At 37.4% G+C, this 21,021-nt stretch overlaps 2 protein-coding genes across 2 annotated transcripts in view; both read left to right on the forward strand.

Moving 5' to 3' along the window:
• Window positions 1-21,021, forward strand: part of LOC111505656 (uncharacterized) — a 168,992-nt gene that overhangs the window by 19,192 nt on the left and 128,779 nt on the right. The gene's annotated exons all lie outside the window — the stretch shown is intronic.
• Window positions 19,617-21,021, forward strand: part of LOC111505657 (beta-1,3-galactosyltransferase 1) — a 35,056-nt gene continuing 33,651 nt past the window's right edge. Inside the window, exon 1 of the mRNA XM_074170898.1 lies at window positions 19,617-19,717. The gene's annotated coding sequence lies outside the window, so the exon portion shown is untranslated. The remainder of the gene's footprint in view (window positions 19,718-21,021) is intronic.

The following is a 21,021-nucleotide window of genomic DNA, read 5'->3' on the forward strand; positions in this document are numbered from 1 at the left end:
AAGGGGGAAAAATAGGGGTTCAAAGATTGTACTTAATTTCGTCCAGCCGATTCTAGTGCTTTCGTGCGCTTTGGACGGGGTTCACCAGTTGACGATCGTTTTGATTCCAGAGTGAAGTGATGGATCCATGTTTCATCCATTGTCATATATCGACGAGAAAATTCCGGTTTGTTATGTTTAAGCAGGGCCAAACACTGCTCAGAATCATCAAGACGTTTTGGTTTTGGTCAACAGTGAGCTCGCGCGTCACTCACTTTGAACAGAGTTTTCTCATAGTCAAATGCTCATGCAATATGAAGCCAACACGATTTTTTTATGTTTTCTGATGTTACTTTCTCATTTGGACGTCCACTGCGTTCTGCATTCATCGGTGTCTTCACGACCACGTTTGCTTCATTTGAAAGGCAATTTTTCCCTTCAAGAAGCAGTGTAAAATTAGTACACGAAATTGTTTGATTGCTTTGATTGCAGTTGGATTCCGAAGCCAGGCCAAGGGTGAGGAGGGCCCAGGAAGCTTACTGGGGCGAAGCCGAGCCGGAATTCACGCTGGAGGAGATCCTGGTGGTCTCCGAAGGCCTGGAAGCCTTCGGAGAGAGGGGTTCTTTTCGGAAGTAAGGAAAAAAACCAAGATTGTACCAAAAAAGGACGGGAACCCGAGGTCGATTAGCCTGTTACCGGCCTGTTACCGGCTCTCGGCAGAATCCTTGACACACTTTTGAACGGTAGGTTTTGGTTGAGAAAGGGAATCACTTTTTGCTGAACCAATACGGTTTTCGTGCGAGCAGAGACATGGTAATGGCAGTAGAGAAGATGGTGAAATGTGTCAAGGAGAATAAGACAGAAGAGAGGCACAACTTGGTCATCGTGCTGGATCTATCCAACGAATGGGTGTCTCTGGAAATATGGGAGAACTTTGCATGAGCTTCATAAGGAACAGGGAAGTGATGAGCGGGGGACTGGTAGAGGCCGTGGACAGAGGCTGTCCACAGGGATCGAGCCTTGGACCCACGTTATGACTCATCATCATGGAAAGATGGTTCGAAAGGATAAGAGAAATGAATGAACGAGAAAATGAGAGAGTGAATGAGGGAGTTCCCTATGAGTAGCATGTCAGAGCTGACATCGTGTGGGCACACACCTATGCAGGTGATCAGATACTGATTGTGAGAGGACCATACGCGAAAGTTATAGAGAGGAAATGGTATGGAAGGCATGCATGGAATGGGATGATGAGACATGGGTCAATTATAACCACAAAAAGACGGAGTGTATGTTTGTAGCAGCAAGGAGGGTGGATAGACCACCTTTGGTCATAATGCGTGGGAAACCAATTGAAGTGAAAGAGAACATCAGGTACCTCGGGATTGTGGTCGATAGAGGACTTCTATTTAACGACCACATGAAAGAGGTACGTAGGAAGATGGCCTTTATGGCGGGGAGAATAAGGAGATGGACTGGAAGAGAACTGAATGTTACAAGAGAGTGCGTCAGGATAATATATGAAAGGGTGGCAAAACCTGCACTTCTGTACGGAGTATAAGTGTGGGGTGCCAGAGCGAATGACACTAGGATAAAGCGACAGATACTAGCCGCTCAGAGACCCTTTCTGTTAGTGATAAGTGGGGCCTACGGGACAATCGCCACTGCTGCATTAACAGTACTGGCCGGGGTAGCTCCACTCAACATAGAGGCGGCGGCTAGATATCAGGAATGGATGGAGAACGGAAGGGAGAAAAATATGGCAAGAGTGACAGAGAAAGAAAAGGTATCCCCCTGGAACGCCGGAAGAGTACTGGAGGAGTGTGAAAACATGACCGAAGTATATGTGGACGCCAGTAGGGCGAATGATGAAAGGATGAGCGCAGGCTGGGCCTACAGAGAACGGAATGGATGGCAACAGGGAGGAGAGAGAGTAGAAGGGATGAATGATATAAACGAAGTGGAAATGGCAGCGATTGAGAGAGTGATTGAGAGGAGTGAAATAGAAAGAATAAGAGTGATCAGTGACTCAAAGATAGCAGTCGATACGTTATATAAAGCTCGACCAAAAAAAAAACGAGCAGTGAATAAGAAAAAAAGCATGGATTGAATGGAGGAAAGGGCACGCTAGAGCGAATGAAGGTAATGCTAGAGCGCATGCGGAATGTTTGAGGGCAGTGAATGAGCAAGAAATAGGATGGACAAGCGTGGTAATGTATGACAAGGAGGATGAAAGAAGAAGGATAAAGGAGAATATAAGGGAAAAATGGCAAAGAGAATGGGACACGAATGACAAGGGAAGATGGACATATGAATGGTGTAGGATGGTAGGGAGAGAAATACAGGGGCTGAATCAGACGGCGGTGCAGCTGATAACAAGGCACGGCAACTTCACCGGTTACCTGAGTAGATTTGGGTTAGGCCGGGAAGTTCCATGCTCCTGCGGCACTGGGAACCCCGAAACAGCAGAACATATTGTGAGAGAATGTAGACTGGAAGAAAGATTGAGATGGAGGGAGAAGCTGAGAAAGGAGGTGGGAGAGAGAGGGGAGCCGCAGGTAAGAGATAACAATGGAGTAAACGAGGAATGGGTGAGATTCATAAATGAGATTGCTGAACACGTCGTTGGCGATGAAGGGATGTAAACCGTATGGAGAGTAAGATGATCATCCGGCGAGTGAAGGCTGGACAGGAAGAACAAGCAAAGCGCGACCTCTGTCGACCTACCTCTCTACACACGAGTCTACTGAGTAGACGAAGTGATCATGACTATAGCTTTTCATAGTTTAGAGTTGAACTTTCTGTTTTTAGAGTTAGGGTTCTTCTATTTTTACTTTATTTTATCTCTGTGTTTTTTTTCTAAGCTAAGGCCCAATTTCTGGACAACGTATGTTATTGTGAATGCTGTATAGAAGTTGTTTTTGTTGAGTAATAAATAAAAGAAGAGAGGGGGTCCGCTTTCCCCGTTTTTTCCCAACACGTCGCGCAGGTGTCAACAGGGCACCTGCGCGGGGTGAAGCGGAGGTGATGGGGTTCCCTTGACGATGGCTTCGTTATATAGAGGGAATTCTATGCTTTATGGCCTTCGGGCTTGGCAAGCTGTGGCAACATTAATGCCTAGTTCTTCTTGTACAATATTAATGTCCTTGCTCATGTTTGATAGTATCACCATAAATAATTTTATTTTTAACATAAATCAAACATTCATATAAGAAACAAAAGGGAAGTGTGAGTCTCTTAAATTTTTGAAACACTGGTTTTCGCTCTTCAGTGCAATCAACTTCTGCCATAATTCTTAAAAAAAATTCTGCAGGATGAAAATTCAGTCTGAATGATATGATGCACCCTAAACAATTATAGCATACGTCACTGCTGCGTGAAATTGAAAAAATTAAAGAATCCCTACTAATATTATAAATGCGAATGTAAGTTTGTTTGTTACGGTTTCACGCGAAAACTACTCAACCGATCATCATGAAATTTTGTACACATGTTCCTGGAGGTATTAGAAGTAACATAGGATACTTTTTATCAAAAAAATATTTTTTATGTAAGATAAAAAAATTGTTTGTCAAGAAGATCTCCAAATCTGCTACTTCAACGTCATCTAGCATTCCAGTAATGAAGTTCCAACCCTTAGTATCGTAATACCGTCGGACTGTAATAGTCACGACAATATTCAATCCAATCCAATCCAATTGACTATAATTTCAGCTGTTTGGAATGTTTCTATATTTATTGTTATTTTCTTCTGTCACTTTTATTTTTAGGTGAAGTGTCATTTTTGTGATTAGATGCCACTTAATTATTTTAACATTTGTTGTTGCAATTCAATAAAGCATATTTTAAATTTTCGAAACTTCATGGTATGTAATAATTTAAAAAAATGATAATCCCAGCTAAGCATTGAAATATAGTTCTCACATTGATTCATTTTTATTGTACTGACACGTATTCAATGGCATAAATGCGAGCGAAGCCGCGTGTAGAAGCTAGTAGTTTATAAAAACAAAAAAAAACATGCTTCAATAGCAACACAACGTAAAAAATAAAAAATTATTCAGAATTTTTTTAAGATTTTGTTCAAAATCGATAAGCCCTATGGCTTGATGTAACAAATCACTTTTAATAAGTCTGAAATTAGAATGAATCTATTTACAAAAAAAAAAAATAGGTAATTGTGTAGTGATAAAACGTGGAATGCTATGAATTATATTTTTATCATGTCTCCAATATGGCAAACAGCTCCTAACCAAGTATTTATAATAATGGATATTTAGCCTCCCACGCTTTTTAACAACAAAATTAATTTTTTTGTAAATAGATTTATTCTGATTTCAGGCTTATTAAAAGTCATTAGTTACACCAAGCCATAGGACTTATTATCGATGTTGAACACAATCTCAAATTAGTTTCGAATTATTTTTTAATTTTTTAGTTTGTGTTGGCTATTAAGGCGTGTTTTTTAAATTTTTCCAAACTATTATTAATTTTCCACATTTTAGTTTGACTTGCTATTTCAAGCCCATTTGTTTCAGAATATAATATATACGAATGCTCAGACAATGTGGTTGTCTCACTTGCTCTCACACAGAGACTGTGTGAGGAAATTATTCAATCCTGACGATCCTGATCAGGATAATGAAATGAACTTATGAAATTATTATATTGTCACCGATTATCTTTGTCCATTCAAAGTTAGTCAAAATCACGGGTGTGAAGTTATCCAAATCCACAAAGTACACTGAGAAAAAAATATCGAATTATTATTTTTTTCATTTACCGACTCTGCACACCTACCTTTTTTCAATATGATACGCTTATTGACTGAATTAGTAAAAAAAAGGGGTGAAAATAGGGTGGAAATATTTTAAAAAATCCTAACATGAAAAATCGACTTTGTACACCTACAAAATTGAGATATGTCATTCCTGATGATCTATTCGACAGAAAAAACATCACGTCATAGTTTTCCAGGCCGTCTGAGGGGGTGAAAATGGGGTGAAAAGTTGAAAAAATCGTATCTTCGAAAATTGAACGTGTACACCTACAAGTTTGAGATAAGTTATCCATGATGATCTATCCGAAACAAAAAAAAAATGCACGTCATAGTTTTCTAGGCCGTCTGAGGGGGTGAACATGTGATGAAAATATCAAAAAAATTCTTAATATGAAAAACCGACTTTGTACACCTACAAAATGGAGATATGTTATTCCTGATGATCTATTCGACAAAAAAAACTTCACGTTATAGTTTTCCAGACAGTCTGAGGGGGTGAAAATGGGGTGGAAAGTCGACATAGGTGGAACTCTCAGTGATCCTATGACTGTTATAATGGTGTACCTCAAGGAACAGTACTGGGTCCTCTTCTATTTATAATATACAGTGTTACACATAAAGTCCGCATCAAATGGGATTTTTTTTTGTTCATCTCTTCAAGCAACTTTTGATATCTCCATTAGGTTGTGCTTTAAAAATGATGCCAAATGACATGCATATGACAGATCAAGTGATTTTTCTTCCCTGTCCAATTTGATATTTTTTCCAAAAAAAGTTCAGAAAAGCAGTTATTGCTCGAAATTTCGAAAATCGGTAAAGAGAAAAGATGATTGTTTTTTAATTTTTTACCCGTATACCAATTTTTAGCTCTCTAGTACAAATTTTGTTTTTTTACAGTTTTTCGAAAATTTGACATTTGCCGATTTCTCAAATTTAGCCAAACCTCAACAAAGTTAGTGCTTTATGCCTAACTTATCTTTCCAACGCATTTTTATTACCAATTGCAATTCTAAATACAACTTATTTCGCAAAAATTTTGAAACACCAGAAAAAATTATGCCAAAAATGATGCAAAGTTGATACAGTTTTTAAAAACAGATAAATATTTCACTTTATTTCTACTTCTTGCGAAATAGCTTGATACATAAGCATAATTAAAAAACAATATCAATGAAAAGTCAATAATTTATTCTTTACTGCACTTTTCAAACAGTTACGAAATTACGAAAGTAATTTCACATTTACTAAATATCTTTTATGAGGTATGAATGAACAAAATTACTTCAGAAATCAATTTAGATTTTGTTGCCTAGAAAACTAAACCGCGCATTCCCGATACATTCGGGAATGTGCGCCAGCATTATCAACCAATGACCACTCCCCACACCGTGGGGTAAATGATCATTGGGTCCGAGAATCATGTGCCCTGAGCAAGCGCAGTGAGCCAAGAATGACAGCCTTCTGCATCTGTGCGGCTAAGATTCCTGCCTCAGTGCGGCAAGCCGGTATGATTTTAAGATTCGAGAGTATAGATGACATCATTCCACCAAGGACTCCAATAATCAGAACAACCATCTTGACAGAGTGATCTGGATAGAGTCTGCGGAGTTCGAAGAGAAAATCTCGATATTTTATCCGTTTGTCCTCCTCTCATTATTATTATTATATTCAACTGTCTCATTTTAAAAGTCGCCGTTTGGATAAATTGTTGACATGTGTCAAAAAACTTGAACTAACGTTTGTATGCACCCCTAAAAATTTATTATTATCAACAACAGTATTACTTAGTGTGAACGCGATACTCTGTATTTTTTTCAGATTCAAAGTCAGATGTGTCTTGAGAGAAAACACCTTTTTTTTTCTTTCCACTTCCGACAATTTTAACATCTTTTTCAAGTTATTCTCCTCTTCTAAAATGAATTGTTGATATCCAGCCAACTTCATGAAAAACTGGCTAACAATAAAGTCACGCCCTAAGAAGCCATTGTATAGTGAAACACGTGTTGCGTTTTTGTAAAATATTTTAGTGAAAATCCCACAATAAAGTGTTTTTTTTAATACGTTAACGATGACTCTTTGGATTCAACAATTTTCCTCTTTTGAAGGGTAATTTCCTCACCTATTAGGTGAATAGATAAATAATTCGTTCTGATGATTTTATTGATTCAAATAAATGGGTTTGAAATGTTAAGGAGAAGAGAAGATAATATGAAAGTGTATTTTATTTTATTTTATTTTATTGAATTCAACGCCAAGTTTGAGAGGAAGCAATTGATATGTGATGAACGACTCCCTTTCAAGAGTACCGCAATAGAAAGCTGAGTTTTATTATAATGATCATCAACGGTGACGGACAGAGTTAAATTGTTCCATTGCATAGTCGATGTTCATGGAATCTCTACTAAAACCCACTCGCGAGAAGATTCCCATATAAACACTGTAATAGAAGATCATTAGGAATTGTATGTAGCATTTAAATGACGAATAAAGTTAGGTTAGTGTCTATGGATGTCAATAAAACTTATGTCACTAGAAATTCCACGGAACTTATTATTATTATTTTGACATTGTTTCGTGAATGTACAAATACTTTTATTTTACTGATAATGTCGTATTAGGTCGAATTATTATTTCTAGATATGAAAATATTCTGAGGTAATAACAATTTTACATCTTGTATCTTATAATTTTATTCGCGAGGAAAATTATGAGATTGCCAAAAATCGTATATTCACAAATGAACAAACGTATTGCTAGAAATCGCACGTTAGAAGGTAAGATCTCGTTAATACTCACCTTGGTACATCACATCTTGTATCTTATAATTTATTCGCGAGGAAAATTATGAGATTGCCAAAAATCGTATATTCACAAATGAACGAACGTATTGCTAGAAATCGCACGTAAGAAGGTAAGATCTCGTTAATACTCACCCTGGTACATATTTCAACTTCTAAGAGTTGTCTTTCTCAAGGAGCGATAGCTATTCTACGTGAAAACACATTTTGAGATCTTTCAGTATCTTTTTGTTGATATGCTTCTGGGTTCTTCAGTAAATGATACGTCAAATGCTATCGCTTTCGTAATCTTGACTAGACTGAATAATGACAAAATGCACCCGTGAAAATCTTATGTAACTAGTGCAGAGTTTCCAGAGTCTTCTTCTTTCTCGTGCGACTTTCTCTCAATCCTTCTCAGCGCTTTTTCGTTAACTCTTTTCTATGATTTATCATCGCTTGCGGTGAGTAGGACATATTTCTCATCTTAACCAACCGGCTACCGACTGACAGATTCCGTCGTTTGTCAGGATCACACTCGTCACTTTTCAAGTTACTCCTTCTCAGGTAACTGGCCTTGTTGTTGCTTATGTATTCAATCCTATAGTTGTAACACGTTTCAATTTCTTATCTCCTTGACGTTGCAGGTTCCAAACTATTTCTCTTCGCTTCAGATTCCATTTTCATCTTTATCTATCTGAGTAGACGTACTCTTTACTGCTCATTCGAAATTTGTAAGCTTCTTTCCCCTTCTAGTGTAAGTGATCTTTGCCAACTCTCGGATCTTCTCAATATATTTTTTCTCTCAGCAATGTTGGCCCTTCGTTTCCATGTAATGCTACTTTTCTCTACATTGGATCAGTTTATAGCCAGTTTGTTAGAAGTTTTCTTTATACTATTCAGCGCTATGTTAATACAGGTTTGTTTCCTGATCTGGGGCTTAATGGGTGACGTGTATGATTACACCGTTCAGAGGATTCTTTCTTTTCGAACAAGGTCTTCTCAACTTCATTCATGATGGGGATCTGGACCCTGATCTGCTCTACACATTTTTTTTTGGCTTGGAGCTGTCTTCTGCTATTGCAAAGTCTTCAGCAGTTGTTGCTATCAGCTCCTGAGTTGGGTTTGCTATACTTGCTTAATTTATTGTTTTCCGAATTACATTTCTAAACCTCCCACCATACTTTAATATTGGTTTCAACTACTTTCCGTAGTACCTAGTATTATAGTACCTAAAGTTTTTCTTTTCCTTCAAAGTGTTCTGAATATTCATTTATTTATTTGTTTATTTATTTATTTAACGGCCAAAAGCCAATTTACAAAAACATATTTAACAAAGTGTGAAGAACTACAAAGTATTTTTGAATGATCATGTCTGATGTCTACATTACAGTTGACAAGTGTGAAATACAAAATATTAATTAATCCTTGTCTAGTGACTACATTATACTAAAAGATGAAAAAATTCCGGTACTTACAAGAAAAAAGATGTACCAAATCTGGGACTTACAAAAAAAATGGTAAGGTAAAGAAAAGCTTCGCTTTTCGCTACCTAGCATTTTGAGACTTTTTACCACAATTTCTGATATTTGAAGATTAAAATTAATTTCACTATCAAATTTAACTCACATATCGCGAGTAAATGTTTCTCTATTAAGAGTTATATTATTCAATGTATATTCAAACAATATTGGACTTTTTGGACTTTTAGCGATCGTAATGATTTGACACTTATAAATGTTTACCTCTAACAAATGATTTCTGCACAACATGGAAAAGGCTTCGAGATCTTTTAGTTCAAAAAGAGTGGCGGCCATTAAGAGAGTCATAGTTACGACCGCACCGGGGGGCCTGGGGGGCCGGTTAGGCCCCCCAGACGCACCCTGGCGTTGGATGCGATCGGGTGTGGTGGAGTGGATTTTCGGGAAATCCTTGCGGGTACCGCCCCTCACCCCACACCAACAGGATTTCGCAGGGCTTCCTCCCGCTCACCGAACCCGGAGTTGCCTCCTTACATCTACTTAGTGTGGCTAACCAAGAGACAGGACCATCGGCAGCGTTCGACCAAACGTTGGTACAAGTTAACTAACCTCTTCTTTCGCCAGAGAGTGCTCGCGTCGCACACCTGCCCCCGCCAACCATGCCAAATCAGTTGGGAATATGGTCCCGGAAGTGGCCGGTCGGGGTCCTAAGCTCGGATACTAATAGCTCCGTCCAACCGGGGTCCGACACCTCAAGCGTCTGCATTGGTGCCCTCCAAGACAAGACTCGGATACTAGAGCCCGGAAGGACCGCGAGCCCCGACACCTCGAACGCTCGGATCCGTACAGAAGCAGGCGAGGATCACGGAACAGCATAAGCCGTCCAATGCCTCGGTATGGGGCTGCAATGCACCCATGAATGGATTACCGCAACCCTGTATCCCTTTACCCGCTAGTGGAGCCGCTGCCCCTAAGAGGCCAACGCCAGTTGGAGATGAGGCTCGCTAGCCTCCAGCCGCGAACGGGCACTCACCTCCCCCCTAGAACTCATGTTAGGAAAGTTCCCTTTCCAACGTTTGATGAGTAACCGTCGAGGACTCTTTCGAGCATCCTCTATCACACATCATATGTCGAAGACGTCGCGCCCATTACCCGTATAGATGCGGGATAGGGCGGTTCATCAACAACTTTTGGGTGTACGCCGTGTGGTCTGCACCGCATACCCTTACGTTACCCCGAAGGGCACTCATGTTAGGAAAGTTACCTTTCCAGCGTTGGATGAGTAACCGCCGAGGGCTTTTGCGAGACACCTCTCCCACACATCTAGCTTGAAACCGGCCAACGCCTGTTACCCGCAGGCGCGGGATTGGGTGGTTGACCGATAACTTTATTGGGTGAGTGCCGTGTGGTCTGCACCGGGGGACTGCCAAACACCCATAAAAGAGAGACAGTGATCCCCCGCCACTCACCCCGCCGCAGCATCTTATCGGCAATTAATTGCCGGGAAGATGCTGAATATTTGAAAACAAACTTTGTGTCCGATACAAACAAGTTGAACAGCAGTGGGCTCATATGAGGTCCCTGCGGTACGCCTGATGGAACTTGAATGGGCGTAGATGTTGTATCTGCACATTTCACAGACAGAGTTCTACCAGTTAAAAAGCTATTGATTACTTGCAAAACATTCCCGCCTATACCAAACTTCCGTTAAGATAGTCGAATTTAGTATTTTCACGAATGACCAAGTACGGTCCAAATTTATTTATGAAACAGAATATGTTCATACACCTCATTTGTGATTCATGATGAAGGTTTCAAAACGATTCACAGTGGTACGAGAAGTGGTAACGAGAAGACTTGAAAGAATAAATTCAGATTCAAAACCTGGAACAAAAATATTGTTTTCATTCATTAGAAACACATTGGCGTTGACAGTATCTAGACAGGGTTCCCTCCAATTTCTGATTCTTGCAAGTCATGACTTGTATTTGTCAACTAGGTCGTAAACTGATTATTGAATAAACCATATCGAAAAAGGGTTTCATTTGGAGAACACGAATCTTTTCTGGGTGGCTACTTTGTTTATTTGTCATCCAAGACAATTGACAATATAAATATCAAGTACATACAATAATGTACACTTTGACCAATACACAAAGTAGCAAGACAAAAAAAATGGTCACTTGCGTTATATCGTTGAAAAGATAATTCCACATTTTATCAAATAGTCTAAATAATATATAGGCTTCTAATGGAACTTATTGACTTGAATTCATTTTTAGTTGAACCGAAATAGAGTTTGAATTGTTTTTCATCAGAAATATCGGCTCCAAGGAACTGTACCTTCATTTCCATTATATGAGAATATACTATCTTTAGATGACTGAACTTTGAGAATTGTACTTGGTATAGTTCAGGTGTATAACTATTCGAGAGAGTGTCGAAAGTTTAATGTGACCTGATTTTTTTTAGGGGAGTAAACACGCTTTAATTGGAAAAACTCATGTACTTTCCTTAAAAAACATGTTTGGGAAAAGTAGATGTTCCACTTATTCAAATATTTTCCCTCCTCCTACTCCCGAAATGTCATTACTTAAAAATTATTTAACGTTCAATTAATAACCGTTTTCAAATTCCACAGCTTTCTCTAGTCCCTTTTCGTTTCCCCAAAATCCGCCAATGCTTCTTATTCAGTGTATATGTGATTTTTTCATCTTTCATTCTGCATCTCGCCAGGACGCTTCTTTTTGTTGTTGGAAATGATGGGATTTATTATGATATTTGAAGTATTTATTGGGGATTTGGGATTGTAATTTACTATAATGAAAACACCATTCAAGATATAAAGATGAATATTTATTACAGTATTAACGTGATGGATTTAATTAAAAAGTTGAATTTATATTCATAATATTTCAACGAATTTATTGTTATTACTGATGAAATCACGTGGATTAACGAAACCCAATTAGGGTGTATGACATTACTTGCCTGGTTTGTTGAAAGGTTCGATGCAGTTGACAAATATTCGGGGTTTGTCGTTACGAGATAAAATGATATGTTGTTTGGAATTTTGTCGTAGAATGATTGTGTGGCTGGTATTATTTTCAACTGATTTTTTTGAACTGATGAAATACACCACGAAACATTGTCAACCACCTTCAAACAAATGCTTTTTTGGGTTGTACCACTAGTACAATAATAATTAGTTTCGTGAAATAGAAGAAATATTTCAAAATATAATGAATGATACGTATACAATTAAAATAAAAAATACCCTTCATTGTTTTACTGAAATGAATAAATAGTTTCAGAAGTTTTGTCCGTCTAAATGTCATGTGTATTTGTAGATACCTATCTCAATAAATAATGTTTCTACTGTGTCGTGGTATGTACTGATCGATAGAGAACTTTGTACTCTCTATAAGTTACCTTATAAAGTACGGTTCCCTAGTAGAGAGTACTGGATCTTCCTGGAGAAGAAAATATTAAGAGCAGATAGTTGTTGGTTCACATATGAATCAAAATAACCTTCAAGTTCTGGTGCAGGTGTTTTCAGTCGCAATATAAATATTCTCGGACAGTCAAGCGGCGTTGAAAGCTCTTGGCTCCTACCGAGCAACGTCTAAATTGGTAGCAAATTGCCAAAAACAACCCTCCTCGATAGGAAAACTTAACAAATCGTCTCTTGTCTGGATTCCTGGCCATACTGGCCAAACTCATTCGGTGATACCACATAAACTAATCGGCTTCGTTGAGAAGCTTGGTTTATTTGGTCGAGTGTGAATAGGTGTGAGCCACAATAAACCCTTGCGGGTTGCTGTGGAGGGTCGTATAGACCCACTCACTTTTGACCTATTTTAACGAAACTCTATACGTTGATACTATTCATATTTTTTCCAATTTTCAATTTTTTCCATTTTCTCAGCTCATAACTGTATGATGTCGTTAAACGATTTTCGACCAATTTTTCTGTACGAATTCAAATTGAACCAAAGCTCCACCGAAACAGCCCGAAAAGTCAACCAGGCATTTGGCAATGATAAATGTTAATTAACGCACTGTTCGACGTTGTAAGTTAAAATTTCGTAACAGAGATTTTAACCTCGAAGATGAGCTCCGGAGTGGTCTACCTATAGTAATCCAGGACGAGGATTTGAGGATCCTAGTGGAAACAGTCCGTGGGATGGTGGAAGAACTTTGTGTCAGCTCCCGTGCGATTTTTGGCACTTCACAAAGGCACTTCAAAATTGGCAATGAAATCTGTGTCGAGAGTAGTAGTGCAAAGTTTATGAGAAATATCATTCATGATGACAAAAAAATGAATACTCACTCAGAAATATACTTTTCGAATTAAAATAGGGCTAAATGTCAAGATAGTAAGGTAATTTTCCTGAAAGAAATGCTACTCAAGCTATTGATGGATTTCACTACCAAATGAAGCATTTTCATCCCAAAGGATAATTACAAAAAACTTTATGGACTAATGAGTTGATGTAATAAATTATATATAATTTTCAAAACTCCCTGTGAGATACTACTCCATCTTTAGATGGCTACTAAAAATAAGTCAAACCATAGAAAGTTCTGTAAAAGAGCTCAGTACAGGTAGTAAATACATAAATTCACTGTCAATTTCTGCGTTTTTCATAATTTGTCAGGATTATTTTGTTGTTTTTTTATTTCATTTATGGTTGTTTGCATATATAATTGACATTTCACTTATTATTGACCCAGTTAATAATTTATTTTCAGTTGAGGTCACATTAATTCAGTAGCTTCACATCATTTTCTTTTTCAACTAATATTTTGGTCCGGTAATTTTCAGTATTGAAATTATTGAAATTTCAACATTCCATCATTTTTATTTTATTTTTTCCTCCATAGATTTGTGATTTGTTAAGATATTTTTTTAATAATATATTTAGAGAAGCTTTTCACATTTTACAAAACTGTAACACTAGTATAACTAGTTTTGCAATGAAATCCATTAGTGACTCTGGTTTATACAATATTTTGAATAAATAAAAACAGAACAGAAAGCCATTCTGAAATATTTTCATATTTTCCGTTAACATCTTTGTTTTCCTATAGATATATCAATCAATTGATGACATGATAGAACCCTTTTACTGTAAGGTTCCTTCTTTTCAAAGCATCTCATTTTCAAGGTATTGATTTTTGGTTGAGAAAAGTTCATTAAATTTGTTATAAAATCTTTTCATCTTTCATATTAAAAAAAAACGTTTCCTATATTGAATAATTATATTTATTGGTATGATGAACTGAATCCAATTTCTGATTCGTATAAATTCTTTGAGTCAATTGGAGATGTTGATCTGAGCTTATGATATGGACAGAGAATTCTACTCAGAACAAAGGACTTTAACATTTCTTGCATTATTTCGTGTGAATTTTTGTTTATTGAATGAATATCCTGTGGCAGGTCGTCATAAAATATCAGTTGCTACAACTAATTGAATTCGAAAACCAATTTAGATATGCTCTAGGAATACCCTGTGTCTTTCAATCATAATTTTCTTCTAATGATTATATTTTCAGAGCCAAGTTTTTCACTTTTACCTTTCTCGATATCAGTAATCCATAAATGTTTCCATCAGTGATAAGTTGACCACAATAATAAATCAATTTTGCGGTTATGAATGATGACAAAGAGGCCGAGCTAATCCTGTGTTAATTCGGAAGGAATGATGTTTTTGCCGGCCTGTCCATTGGGATGATGGATCCATTACTTTAGCCCGTCAACGAAGACACTGACCGCCTCTGTCCGTCGGTAATTATTAAGGAGTTACCGGTCTGGCTAATTGGAGATGATTGAACGTACAACGAACAGTTCATTCTCTGAAAACTGCGCTCCAAACACATCTCAATAGCATGAGATTCATCTGATTGGAAGCGATAATTTTCAAATTTAAAAGTAAGCAATAATATTCTCATTCGGCTCAAAATTCATATTCCAATATATAGTTGGTCCATAGATATTCTAGAATATCTATGGACGATGGTATAGGTGGTATACGACTTATGAGACCATAAGTCGTGTTCCAAACTGAAAACGGTAATGAAGAAAGTAATTTCTATTGAAAAACTATACTCGTATAATATATTATCATAATTGTTACAGAACACTGTTACAAAGAAAATGCAAAAACTTTTTCAATGATAAAGTGATGGACTAGGTACGTGGAAGAGGATTATCATGAAAACCGAGAAATTAAACTTTCTACGTTTTTACCACTTTTATTTGTTACTAACGTTACTGCACTTGTAAAAAAACAGAAAAATAAGTTTCTCATTTTTCATTTTCAATTACTTTTTCAGAAGTAAATAGCAGGATTGTTATTCGTTTGTTCGAAAGTGGTTGACAATGTTTCATGTTAAATTGTATTAGTTCAGACTTCCATTGTCTAATATGATTTGAAATCTCTGAAAGAACAAATGAAATTGAAAATTAAAATTAATAGCTGAAAATAACAATTATATTGAGCAATGAACCGTGAAATGAAATCACAAAGAAATGAAAATAAGCAAAAACTTAAAAACTGAACAATTAAAAACGAAATAAAAATTTAAAAAAATTCAAACCATGTTACTTCACGACGTTTCGATTGTTATTCACAATCATCTTCGGGTGATGACTCGACTATTAAGCAAATCATCTTCATTCAAATCAGGTTGGAAATTGTTCCCTTACCGTTTCAACTGAGGTTCGTCAGGAGAACGAATGGTTCATAACTGGAGGTGTAAGGTGGCGACATAAAGGTCAATGACCTTTATGCCGCTCTGGTCTTGTGTACCCCTTCCTGACTGGTGTATTCAATGAACAAACTGTTTATTTCAACAGACGTCGTGGGACCTTCACTCAACTGAGCGACGGGGCCTTCTGTATCGGGTGGGGTCGTCTATAATGCAATATACAGCTTCCCTGACAAATGGGTTATCACAAGTTTCCGCTGACTCGAAAACTTCCTGATTCCTTGACTGAATAGTCTGCTGTATAGTTAACAGCTTCAAATCTCTGCGGATGGCTTCGTTCCGCACGAACCATAGAGCATTCACCAGCATCCTGAGAAGTTTGCTTTGTAATCTTTCTAGAATGGAAAGATTTGACGGGGCGGTTTGTCCTCAAGCACCTGAAGCATACATAATGACAGGCTTGGACATCGTGTTATATAGTTAAATCTTATTTCTAAGATTGATCTTTAAATGTCTGTTGACCAGAGGATAGAGTTTAACTATCCCCGACAGAACCTTGCTCTTGATGCAATCAATGTGATTTGCCCAGGTAAGTCGGCTATCTATCCAAAGATCTAGATATTTGACTAGTAGTTGTCATTTGATCTCCCTGCCTGAGATCGTGACCCTTGTGTCTGGAGAAACGTTACGTCTTCCCAAATCTATCGCCTGAGTTTTATCCGGGTTCACGCGAATCTTCCAGTCACAGCGTCCGAGATCGTCCAATGCACGTCGCATGTAGACGACCGCCAACGCCCGACCCATGGAACCTCGAAAGGTCGCACACGTAAAGGCTATACAGTAGTGGAGACAGCACAGCTCCCTGAGGCACTTCAGCTTGGATTTCCCTGACAGGAGATAGGGTGCCTCCAACTCGAACTTGAAATATTCTACCTTTCTGCCTCGGACCAGACCCCGAGGCAGATCGAAATCGAGCATTTTATCTAGCAGGCCTTCGCCAGACTCGGTCGAAAGCTTTTGAAATGTCCACGAGGACGAGATGGACAGTCTTCGTGTTGTTCAGCTCTGAGATGGAATTTTCGACCAGCCTCAGGGCCTGCAGCTCGGTGGAGTGTGCCCTTCTGAAGCCGAATTGTTCGTCAGGCAGAACACTTCGGTCTTCAACTTCTTCTATTAGCCTTTGCAGCACAACACGTTCAGCCAACTTAACCGTCGAACAAAACAGACTAATCGGACAATGATTCTGGGGAAACAGCGGGTTCTGACCCTGTTTCGGAATCATGACAACTACGGCATGCTTCCAAATTCGAGGTAAGTATCTGAGGGCGATTGAGCTGTTGATGATACTGGACTATTCCTCCGAGAGATGACCATTTATAGATCATTCGAACGCTTTCACCTATCTCTTTTCCCCTTTCGTCGCTTCACCGGTTAGCTTGGGATCATTTATGTTATGTTGATGGGTCCAAACATGCTGTGGTATTCCCGATTTGCTGGTTTCTCCTCGTTGTGTGTTTTTCTTGTTTTCGTAAATTTGGACTTTCAGTGGATTCTCAGTTTTACCGATATAGGATTTCCCGCACTCACAGGATATCCGGTAAATGAAATCATTGGAATCACAATCCGCGTTTGGTGGCCTGGTTTTCATAAGACTGCGGATTAAGTTATCGTATCTGACGTAGGGAAGGGCAAACACTGGTTGTGACGGCTTTTCTTTCTTGTGTCTTGCTGTCTTCTATCCGCAATCTGTTTCACCGTCACTTTGAAGTTCCCGAAAGCACGATACATTAACATTGATGATTTCTTGTTTGGTAGATTGATGATGGTAGAATTCGTAATTCAGTTACTGTCCCATGTGACTGGGTTTTCGGTATACAGGTGTTTTCCATTTAGTGTTGGTCCTCCTCATCAATACGTCTAAGAATGGCAATTCGTTGTGAATTTTCTTCTCTAGGTGATGGAAGGTTTTATGTTATTGACGTGCTTCAAAAAGATGTCTAGTTTTGTATTCCCATGGTTTCGTACTATGAAGGTGTCGTCAACGTATTTCAACCAGACTCGGGGTTTTTGTGGGCTTCTTCTTGCATTACAGTTTCAGACCACTTCGTCCTTCAGTTGGAAATAGCAGTTATGTACATAGCATCCTAGTAAGTCCATAATTACTTCTATAGGTGAGTTCTTTCTATCTCACAGGATATCTTCGGATATCTTCCTCTACATGATTTGAAGTGATTCTTCGACAGGAACGTTGCTGTAGAAACTGATTAATTGCTCCGTGATTTCGATTACCTCAGTAATTCGACAAAATGTCTTGAATTCTTCACAAAAGACGAAGTTTCTCCTAGTAGTGGTTGTGTAATTGGAAGCAAAAACCTGGACAAGTTTTGAGAAGCTGAATTTCTGGAACTGATGATCGGTTTGAGAATACTTTTTTTGTAGTTTTTGAGTCGTTATTGTTTCATTTGCAGTTCGTTCGTAAATATTTCACGGTTTTCAGAACTTAGTAGCCTAATTTCTTATACATCTCTTTTTTAAAAAGGGCAATAGTTCAAAGGCATGTAACTCAAGCCAAAAACAGCAACAAACATATCCCTTTTGGTAACAAAATACTTCATTTTGTGCTGGCAAAATAAGGTCTCATTTTTTTTAATATCCCAAGTAAGTCAATTTTATTTACCAATAATCTAGTTTTGAAGAAATACGAAATGATCTGCCAGAATTCAGAATTCTGCAAAGGAAAGCCGCCCTAATGTAGGCTAGGCAAAAGAGGTGAAGAAAGACATTTCGTGCATTTATTTTGAACTAGCACAGCTGGCGAACGTAATGCATTACATCAAATTATGTTCATGCTTGGCAGTATATTTTTTGTTAGATAAACTGCAAATCATAGTAAAAACAGTAAAAAATATATTTCATAGACTACAAAATACAAACATGGTAATTTAAGCTCCTCTCATGCGATTTCTTCTTCATCTGCAGTGTATCAATTAACAATACAACGTAGTCTGATTGCATTACAACATTGTTGTATGAGAATCCGATCTTGTCGCTCGTGGTATTGTGAATACCACTGTGATGCATATTGCTGACTTTCATATCAATATTCCACATGCACACAATCACACATGTTATTACCTGAATTGTCATAACCCAACAAACCTAACATCGTCAATTTGTTGTATATTCGATGTTTTTTTCTCAACTTACATAATTTTGTGGTCATTCCTTTCATATTGCACGTACAAAAACTTCTGACACATTTTGAATTCAGGTATTGAGCTTAAAACTTAATTCGTTAGAATAATTGATTGCGTAATGCATCTCAGGTAGCTGACTATATACACGGTGGCCCATTAGAGTGAGAAACTTCAATGTTAGTTGTGGTTAATGTAGTTATCTTTCAGTATTTTTCAGTATATAGCTGTAAAAGGTATATAGTCAGTTTTTGATTCATCAACGGTGAGTATTCTACTACAGAAATCATCCCAACATCTTTTTTCACATTACTTTTCAGAGAATTCCATAAGCTGTGTCTTCCATTAGATAGTAAGTTTAATGATTCATTGCCATGAATGTAGAACAGAAAAGGTCCCAGTATCGTTCCCTGTGGCATTACAAATTCAACTTTTTGTTCAGACTGATATAGTTATTTGTATTCAAGTAATTAATTAACAAGCAAACAAATCGAGTATTATAAATAATTTCAACCAATTTCCGATATGTACAAAAGTACCTTTTTATACTAAGAAAGGTACTTTTTCTGACCACCCTGACGGCCCTGACCACCAATTACCGGTCTAATTATACATACTGCAGACTGAATGCCATTAGCAGTTCATAAACAATCAAGAATGTGAAAACAATGTCTATCATAAGTCACACTCAATTTTGATTCGCGATGACCCTATTGACGAAATAATAAGTGAAAGTTCATTGATTTGAGATGCCTGTATCTTTTTCGCTACTCACAACTTGGTGTCAAGGTATAAACTCTGATATTCTTATCTACTCAGATTTCAAACTTTGTATCATAATTATTGAAGTACAACTTGTCGAATGTGGGAAGAGCTCTGTTAATTTCGATATGGTCTAGGGAACGCGTAGGTCAAATCAAATCAAATCAAATCAAATCAAATCAAATATGCTTTATTGTCCAAAGTATAAACTTGTTGACAAAGCTAATCATGTATAAATGAGTTTCACTATAATAACTATACATAATACACATACATTGGTTTAATGTATGTGTGATATTGAAATATGCTTACGATTTTTAGTGCACAGCTAAAACAAGTATCTTAAAATTAACTTAATAATAATATAATAATAATAAAGTATACTTTATTTTCGATAGATGAACATCTCATAGACTAAGCAATTATAAGTAAATAAATGAATATGCATATATAAAAGCACATACATATTTATATGCATCCTAGATGAACGAATAGTCAGACATTTAACAGGTAAATGGGGAAGTAAATAGATAAAATATATGAAGAAATAAGATAATCAGACACTGTTTTCAACATTGCAGGAGCTATTGAAAATCAACAAGAGCAATGATTGAACAGGGAATAAATTTATATCAGAATTCCATCTATATCTTTATCAAAGTACTCTTGAAAACTATAGAACACCTGATCCATGAGAACTTGCTTTACAGACTTCCTGAACGAATAAGGTGATTGGATATAATAATAATAATAATAATTCGTCTTTATTATTATATCTTTAAAACTTGTCGGTAGATGGTTATATATAGCTGCATTATAGATCAATGAGTTTTTAATCAAAGATGATGAAATAGGCAGTCTTAATTTGTCTTTTTGGCGAGTGAAACCAATAACAACATCGTAAGATGATTTGTTTTTATGTACTAGGCACACAGTTTCGAGTATGAATAAAGAAGAAAGTGTTAGTAATGTTTGCTCCTTGAACAAGGGTTTACTAGACTCTCCATGCCCAACTTTGCACAGATATCTGATGGCGTGCTTTTGGAGAATGAAGATTGTATTGAAGTGGTGTTGGTTGCAGGTGCCCCAGAATGATATGCCATATCTTAGATGCGATTCAACCACAGCGTGGTACACGATTTTGGCGGTTACAATACCCAATTCATTCGACACCGTTCGTAAAGCATAACATCCCAAAGCTATTTTTTTCCTAAGTTAATTAATATGGTTATTGAAATTGAGGTTGCTGTCCAGATTTATTCCAAGAAATTTATTCAGTTTTTTGTTTGATATAATATCATCGGAATGCCTGACAAGTTGCAATTAAATGA

This window comes from Leptinotarsa decemlineata, unplaced genomic scaffold (assembly GCF_025532065.1).
Source record: "Leptinotarsa decemlineata unplaced genomic scaffold, Ldec_3_MD MMD2_tig00000008_RagTag_RagTag, whole genome shotgun sequence".
Taxonomy (NCBI): domain Eukaryota; kingdom Metazoa; phylum Arthropoda; class Insecta; order Coleoptera; family Chrysomelidae; genus Leptinotarsa; species Leptinotarsa decemlineata.